Source organism: Octodon degus, unplaced genomic scaffold, assembly GCF_000260255.1.
Source record: "Octodon degus isolate 3935 unplaced genomic scaffold, OctDeg1.0 scaffold00116, whole genome shotgun sequence".
In the NCBI taxonomy this organism is placed as follows: domain Eukaryota; kingdom Metazoa; phylum Chordata; class Mammalia; order Rodentia; family Octodontidae; genus Octodon; species Octodon degus.
In genome coordinates, this window is record NW_004524692.1 from 8,586,162 (window position 1) to 8,595,457 (window position 9,296).

Consider the following 9,296-nt stretch of genomic DNA (forward strand, 5'->3'; position numbering starts at 1 on the left):
CCTTTCCCTCTCTTGATTAGTTAGTCCTTGAGATCCTGCTTTTCTTTTACTTGTATTATATCTTTCTATTTGAATTTCTTCTTTTGAGTTCTTATACTAGGGAGACTATATGATATTTACACATGTGTGTCTAAATTCTATGAATTCTCCATCCAAGAGAGAAAAAACTTCTCTTCCAAACATCAACTTTGCTGATTCACACACATCAGTTATTTCATAGTAAAAAATTATCAAATTTATCCCTTAGAATTCATTTGAGGAGGAAAAAATAAGTCTATTACTTCCCCAAGGGAAAGATTCGAATCAAACTATTGCAGGTAATGTAAATGCAGGTGATGGTACCTGCACTTCCCTTACCCAATCCCAGAAGACATGAGATTCATTTCCTTTGGTTATCTTGTTGATTTCTCAGAGAAAATTGTTTTTTTTTCTACAGAACCATGAACAATGCTTATCTTCTTGTAATTCTTTTCAGCAGGAGGCCTGGATCTTGAGATTTGTAGCAATGCAGGTGGTAGTGGTTGCTATGTTTGAAAAGGCACGAAAATCAGGAAAAGTCTGGGAAATTGAATGGCAAGATATTGAAATCTGACAAAGTAAGAAAATAAAGTATTTCTGAAGATAAACAAGAAAAATGATGCTGGTTAGAGATATGAAGTAATTTCAGAAGTGCCTCTGGCTCACACTTCAGAAGATAAAGGACAGAGTGTGAGACTCCTCCCACCCAAGCTCATAACTTTCTATTTCCTCTACCAGAGAAGCGATAGTTGACTTCCCATAACATCTCATTGATCACCACAAATTAGAACTTAGTTATACTTCATGTTTTTTGTGCAACTCTTAACAGATGAAAGAAGTTCAAGTATTAGAATTTCACACCCAATAGACTTACACACAGGTCATTAAGAACCTATGTGAAACTTGAGACCATGAAACCCTAATACTAAAAGGAGGAGGCACATTCCATCTACCTTTCACTTTGGGCTAATTCACAGAGTGGCAGTGTTAAGAACATTACTATTGCTAACATTACACAGAATGAATTTCCTGGTTAAGGGAGGTCTGCTAGGAATTCCCTACTTGATAAGTATTATATGGTTCATTCATGCCATTTATAACAGTAAAAGGGGCTTGCCAGAGAATAATACATCATAAACATTTGGCTCTATGAAACAACTGTTTCTCTAGCTACCTTCTTGTTTATTACAAGACTACATTATTTCAATGACTAAATTCATGATTGCTCAGTCTCCTGTATTATTTTGGAGAATCAAGAACATAGTATGATAGTTTTGCAAATCTGGAAGGGCAATACATTCTGGTAGGGTCATTGACTTCATGTGGCTTATGTTGTGCAGCATTTATCTCTATATATGGGAGCAATTTGTGACTTTCAGTCTTCCCTCAGAATTATAAAATTTTGTTACAGAGAAACACCTGTCCAGCATGATGGCAGAAAGCAACTGAGGGTCAGCTGCTTGTCTTTTCCCACATGAGACTAAAGACACTTTACTAAGATAAATTCCATAGGAAAACCTTGGTTTCTTTTGAGTTAGGCTTCATTGAGGGGAGGGAAATAAAGTGAAGGTCAAGCTCTGAATGACTTTCTCATCTCTTCATGACATAATTAAAGCTTTACACTTCGAAAGCTGCTGTGGGACTTGATAGTAGCCCTGCACCTGCAGGCTGCTTTTCTCTTAACTGAGTGAGGTGGAGGTGAAGATATTTTGTCAATCTCTTCAGTGATAACAACTTGTTGGGCACAGATTATATGGAGCAAGGCCCTGGAGAAGGGGATCAGTCACCTGGTGTAGCTAAAGGAGAGAACAAGATTATCTGGGATGATACTTGGCTGGAGCTGCAAAGGTGAAGAATGGAATCTCTCTTATGTTAGAAAATAGAACAAACTGGTGAGTGGTGAGGTAGCAGCTCACCAGCTGATCTTCAAGCAATAGTATTTTGCTATGGCTAAAAGCAGGGTCTCCAAGAACAGAGTGCGCACAAATGAACTGAGTCCATCTACCAACCAGAAGACAGCTTAGTAGCTTAATCCAATAGTCTTTCTAAGGGCAAGTTCAATTCTGGATTTGAAACCATCTGAAAGAATATCGAAGAAAAACCAAGAAGAATCCTTAGTGATGGGTCATCTCAAACACCTGTGGGTGTTTAAGGCTTTTGTGGGGATGGGTGGTATAGGCTGGCTTTGGGTTGCAGTTTATGTGTATATTTTGAGCTGATCAAAAGTAATGAACAGGGGCCATGGAGAAAGCTCAGTAGAATAAGCGCTTGCCTGGAAAGTGCAGGGTCCTGAGTTTGATCCTTGGCACTGAAAAAAAAAGTAATGAACAGTAAGAAATGTTATGATGGTCAGAAGGATGTAAGAGAGACCATATCAAGAGCTCAGAAAATATCAGGTGCATGGCTTAAATGAACACAGTGAAAGACATCTTCATTGCCTTTATGCATTTCATGTGATGACGGAATGTGTGTCTCTACTGCATTAAAGCTTGATGCCTTTAGTTTCAATTTCAACATACAACACACCCATTTTTATTGCCCCTAACAATTAAAAACATTGCTCCTTAATCCATTTTGTGCACATTTTAGTAGATGAAACAAAAGAATGCCAAAAACTATATATTATTCCTGACATTTAAGGCATGAGTAAATGAGCTTGATCTGTCCCATTACCCAGAGAGCTCAGTTCAAAGCAAGAGGGAAACCATTTCGACTTGGCAGATAGTCTAAGATTTAATGTGGGAATCTTATGCACAGGCAGTTTTGGGGAGCTGTGAGGAGAGGTAGTTCACAGTGCTTACAATGCATGCCTGTGTACTCTTTTACACTATGGAAAAAAAGAGTAAGGTTCACTATTTATTTCTTTGATATGTGATGACAGAAACTTGGATGAAGTTGCTAGTTCATTCCAGCCACAGTTATCTGATTCTCACTGTGACAGAGAAGACATATTTTCCTACCTTATCAGTCTTGTTTGTGTTAACAGATTATCCTAAACTGGGGAGTTTAAAAGGAACATAAATTTAATTGTCAAACTTGTAGAAGCTGGTAAGTATGAGAGTGAGGCAGTGGCTTTTGGTGGGAACTTTCTGCTCCATCCTCACATGGGAGAGAGGGAAAAGGACCAAATTCTCTCCCATATTCTCTTTATATAATGTTGTTAATTCCTAAGTGAGCACAGAGGCCTCAGGACCCAAACATCCTCCAGTAGGCCTTACCTCCCCAAGTGAATGTTCTGGGAATTAAGGACTAACATGAACTTTGGAGAGGACAGACTCATTCAGTCATAGAACGTATTTCTCTGTCTTCATGTTTGCTATTTCCATTACTTATTTGCTGATTTCATCTAGAATAGATAATTTTCCTGGAAGGATTCAAAGAGGATGTTTACCAGATCATAATAGCTTTATTTCCAAACTCCCTTATTTTGTTGTTAATATTTTCCTTTTTAATATTATACTCTAGAATCAAAGATGGATTTCTTAATCTTGCAAATACAATAGTAAAGCCACTCTAAACATCTTGTTTTGTGTTTACCTAAAATGAGTAAGACCTATACTTTGTTCAGATTTACTGAGCAAATAGTAGAAAAAAATTGGGTTTTAGATATTCTAATAGTTGTGCCAATTTTGTTTATTAGTTCATGAGAAAAGAAATAATTAAAGCAATGTAGAAGTGGTATTTGAATTGTGTTTTCTTTTAAGATTTAGATTACTTTCTTGAGATTTGGTCCCAGGAAAGAGACTCATATTCACTTAAATAAATGTTTCTGTATTCTCTGGTGTTTAAAATTTCAGGACATGAATGTCAGAAAGGAAAACAATCATAACTAGTGGGCATATAAAATGGCCTAAAGTTAGTGAAGCAAATGATATTAATTTGTTCTTTTTCTCTATACAAGGACGGGTAGTTAACTTTTCCTTATGTTGCTACACCTGTAATACATCAGATTAAATCTAAAAAGGAGCTTAAGGTGGTGGATGTATAACATCCACATTCATATATTTTCTCAAGTTTTCGCATTAATGAATTATTTTAATATATTTTATTTCATATTGTATATTATGCAATCAAAGGTAAAATAAAATATCGGTAAATTAATATTATACTTTTAATATGTATCGAGCATTTCTAATAGGCATCAACATGTTCAAAATCAACTCTTTGTTTGTGAAGTCTAAAAAATAACACTCGAGCCAGACCCAGTCTTAGCCCAGGCCCGGTGAGTGTGTGGGAGAGCTTCTGGCTACCCTGTGCTGGCTGGACCTACTACCGGTCCCAGCTCAGGCAGAACATGGATGAGACTCACTTCCACCCCTTTGGGATGCCCCCTAACACTCCTCAGCACCTCCCCCACCACACCCACCTAGCAGGAATTTCTCCCGCGTTCCGGGAACCCCCAGACCCAGTCCTAGCCCAGACCTGGTGAGTGTGTGAGAGAGCTGCCTCTCCACCCTACTCCACTTGTCCCCTCCAGGCTCAGCTCAGGCCTGGCATACAGGCCTGGGGTGAAGCCCTGCAGCTACAATCCTTGCAGAGAGTGTAGAGGATAGAATCACCCAGCTAGTCCAGGAGCAGAAATTCTTGCCAGAAGGGCACAACAGGTTCACCCCCAAGGGCAGCAGCAGGAAGGAGCTGAGCACAGCAGCCAGACCCAAGCCAGACACAGCTGGATAAATCCAAACTTTGTAGATCTGAACCTGAACTTCAGTATGTGCTAAGGTTATGACTACAACGAAGATCTACAACAAAGGTCAAAAGACAGTGCTACACAAAATGATGAGAAGGAACAAAATGCAACCTCAGCACCCAAGCCCACCCGTAACAAGTGCAGAGGACACTAACACAGAACAAATTGGGAATCACACAGCTGAAAGCAATGAATCAATGGCTTCTGAAATAAAGAAACTGCTGCAGAAAGGTACAGAGGAACTCAGATTGGAAATAAAAAAAGGAAATCCCTGAATTAATAACATCTGCAGTAAAGAATCAAATGCAGAAACGTATGGAGGAAACCCAATGCCCACCCAGAACAAGTGCAGAAGACACTAGCTCTGCTCAAATGCATGAAGTAATGGTGTCAATAGTAAATAAGCAACAGCAGAAAGTTATAGAGGAACTCAGAGTGCAATTCTTTTCTGAAATAAAAAAAGAATTCTCAGAACTCATAGCATCTGAAGTAAAGAAGCAACTACAGAAACATAGGGAGGAAACCCAATCTGAAAAAAACACTGCAGTAAATGAATTCATAACTGCTTCTAAAGAAGACATTGATAAAAAAAAATAGAGGAGATTAGAAAAATGACGGATTCCTTGAATGAGTAATACAGGAAAGAAATAGATCGCATGAAACAGAGTCAAAGAGATATAGAGGAAAAAAAATCTCAATCAGAAGCTTGCAAAACCGTTTAAGTGAAAGTGAAGACAGAGTTCCAGGTCTTGAAGATGCTGGTGCAGCTAGTGAAAAATTTTGTCTTTTCAAGAATGTCAAGTAGGAAACGGCAGCAGTCTAGCTGCATAGCTCTGCGAGACTCCCATGCGCCTTGGCCTGCAGCTTTCTCACACGTCCTGGGAAACCAAGTTTCCTAAAAGGAAGGTTAGTTCAGCCAGCTGAAGGGCCAGTGAAGGAGGAGCCCAAGAGAGTCACATGGAGAGAATACATTCTCTCAGGCTTTCACAAAGAGCAACTTGGTCAAACAATGGCTATAACTTATCCACATGGCTGACACTGACAAAGGATCTACGAACTGTGGTACAGGGTTTCAGGGTAAATCCTGAAGGGATTTGACTGACCTTGGCACATACAAAAGTTACATTTCTTGTTATATAGGTCTTGCTCTATCTAGGTCTTAACCATCCAGCAGAAAAGTATAAAAACGAGGTGTAAAAAGTAAAGTCATATTAATATTCTGAGCTGTAAAAGGCTTAAGTTAATAACTCCTGACATTGCCAGTCCTACGGATAACCCAATACTATTATGGACTACTGGACTATATTGGATTATTTTGCTGAATTCATTCACCTACATTATTAAAATGGCAATGGAATACCCATTTCTGACAAAACTAAAGAAAAAAAGGGGATACAAATGAAGGACCATTTTGTATCTGTATATGCAAAATAGTTAGGATAGATATATAGATACTTTCTTTTAATTCAATGAGAAGAAAGATTTGCACTAATAATGTTTAGACAAGATATCATGTCTGCATCTTGTACTATGTATAACCACTAAAAAGACAACAATATGCAATGTATTAATTATTGAAACTGTCCTACTAATCAGTTTTGAAACTGTCTCATTGCCATTTGTTTCTCAATAAAATTAATAAAGTAAATAAAAAGAAAGAAAAAATAACACCCTAAATACTTTCTTATATATACTGCAATGAAGATGCAAATAAAATTATTCAATAAAAAGACTCTTCAATGAGTACACTGAAGACAATCTTTTTTTTTTTTTTCCTTTCAGAACTGTGGATTGAACTCAGACCCTTGCACTTGCTAGGGAAGTGCTTATTCTACTGAGCCATCTCCCAGGCCCCACTAAGACAATCTTTACATATAAAAACATCATATTCCACACACAGGTACCACAATGGCAGTATATGTGTTTTTACTGCCTGTCTATGTGGTAGAAAATATTTCACGTCATCTTAGTGGTCTTGCTGTTTTTAAAGAATATTGCATGATGTGTACTTAAAAGGGAAATCAAAGATTTATGGAATAAAATATTAACTTTTTAATATATGTTATTTTATAAAAACATCAACATTTTCTACATCAGCTGCTTGATTACAAAATAACAACAGGGCTTGGGATATAACACAGCTGCACAAGCATCTGCCTGGCAGGTACAATGTACCGAATTTAATTCCCTGGACAGAAACAACACAAATAACAACAGAAATAAATTCCATGAATTGCAATTAAAATACAAATAATCTGTATTACAAAATTAAAATTTACTTCAATTATGACAAACAGCAATCTTCACATATGAAAACATCATTTTCCACATAAGTATCTCGTACAGTGGTAGCATATGTGTTATGTTTTCCTGTGTTTTTTCTTTTTTCTTTTTTTTTTCTGTTGGGCATAATGGTCACATCACTGGTCTTGTATTTTTGTGAAGAGTTTTGTGATTGTTCACTCTTCTCTTCAATGTTCCCCTCCAGGATTTTTGCAGAATTGTTTGGACAGATACATATTGTTCTTTCTCTTTTATAATCAATTTTTCATATATTCCAGTCCTAAATTTCAAAGAAGATCTCTCATATTATGTTCTTGTTATTTTCTTTACAAACTGTGATGCTATTTATAAACAGTATGTTTATACATGACATATTTAAGGTCAAATAAAACAGCATTATTGGCCAAAATTTTGTTATGAAAGACATCATGATTGATGCATAACTCTAAAAAAAAAAAAATCTAATTAGCCTTTCATTTTGCTGTAAAATGTGACCATCTCTGATTTTGTCTTTTTTTAATGTATTTTGTTGTTACAGGATCTCACTATGAAGTTTGGACTCATGATGATACTCCTGCTTTCAGCTTCCCCAGTGCTTGAATTACAGGCATGTGCCACTATGCCCAGACTCTAGCTAGCTCAGCCTACTCTGGTGTAGCATGTGGTGCCAGGGATGAAGGTGTGGTTCCTGTGCTTTCCAAAGCTTGCCTAAGCAGGTGCTTTAGCCAGCTGAGCTATCTCACCAGCCCTTTATTCATTTAAGATTCACTGGCAATCCTTTTATTGTGGATTCTTTTTCATTTGATATAAAATCTACCTAATGTAGGCCAAACTAACCTTGAAGTCACTGTATAGCAAAGACTAACTTTGAACTCATAAGATTCTCCTCCTTCTGCCTCCCAAATGCAGGGATTGCAGGCCCATGCCAACATACTGGGCATATTTTAGTTTAAAAATCTGGCTCAAATTTTTAATTTTTCCAAAAATTAGCCTACAAATAGACACTGATTTGACTACAGTGGTTTGTTCTATTAACACCGTCGCATTTATTGGCTTCAAATGGGAGGAATCTGGGTTCTATTTCTGATGCACACTGACTAAAGATGATTGATCAAACACGAATGTTAGCCTAAACTAATACTTTCATGTTATAAGTGATGAAAATCTCACAAAAAGTCTGTTGGGAGCCGTGAAATCTAGAAAATTGATCAAATGTGTGCAGGCAGACTAGGTCTCAGTGCCTAAAGCAAACAAGCTACCTCAGTCCTGAGATAAACAATCTGTCTGGTTAAGGCCAGCTATTAGTCTCTGGGCAACCTTGTGTCATGTGTTACTAACTTTGCAAAAATATAAATAACCACAAGTTTTGTTGTGCTTGTGGGTTCATCTTGCCTACCAGGCAGACCAGTCACCATCAAGTCCAGCTTTTGTTTTCTTGTCTGTCTATGTCTCATTCCCGCCACTGTTTTTCACCAGGTAGAACTGATCTAACTGAGACCAATGAATCCCTACATTTGGTGCCCATACAGGATGACCGGTATGAGATAATTGTGGGTCATGGGAACACTTCCAACATGCACTCGTAAAGGAGGAAAGGACATTGGTTTCAGTCAGCAGCATTCGACACAGGAGTTCATTGGCACAGGCACATTGAAGTGTAAAACTTGGTGGAAGGAGACTCACGAGGGCCAGAAACAAGCTCACTAGGGCCAAAAATGGGCTCATTAGGGCCAGAGAGATACAGGACCATAAAGACAGAAATAGGTTTGAGAGACACAAAAATGTGAAATATTACATTGTGCTAACAATGGGGCAAACAAGTGCCAGTGATATAGCTCAGCAGACTAAGTGCTTGCGTAGGTAAGCCCAGGGGCTAGGGTTCAATCCCTAGCACTGCATGTCATGCTGGCCCTGCCCCCAGGGACACTGAGTGTGATGGCACACTCCTGTAATCCTAGCACTAGGAGGCAGAAATCAGGAGGATCACTATGAGTCTGGCATAGTGAGAACCCATACCAAAGAAAAAACAAAAACAAAAACAAAAACAAAAAACAATGAGCAAGTAGAATCCCAGGAGTTGCAGAAATATATGCATGTTGAAGTGGCTGTTGCATGCTTGATCCTTGTATTTATTTTTGTTTTCTGGATTGTGGTTCGAAGGTATTTTTCAACCACAAAGTATTCAGTTTGTAGTTCTCCTTTAAAATCAAGTCCTGAGTCAGAACCAGACAAGGAGCATAGAGCAAAGATACAACAGAGTTTAAACCCTCTAGCCTTCCTCAGTTAGGTAAAAAGTGGAAGAGTT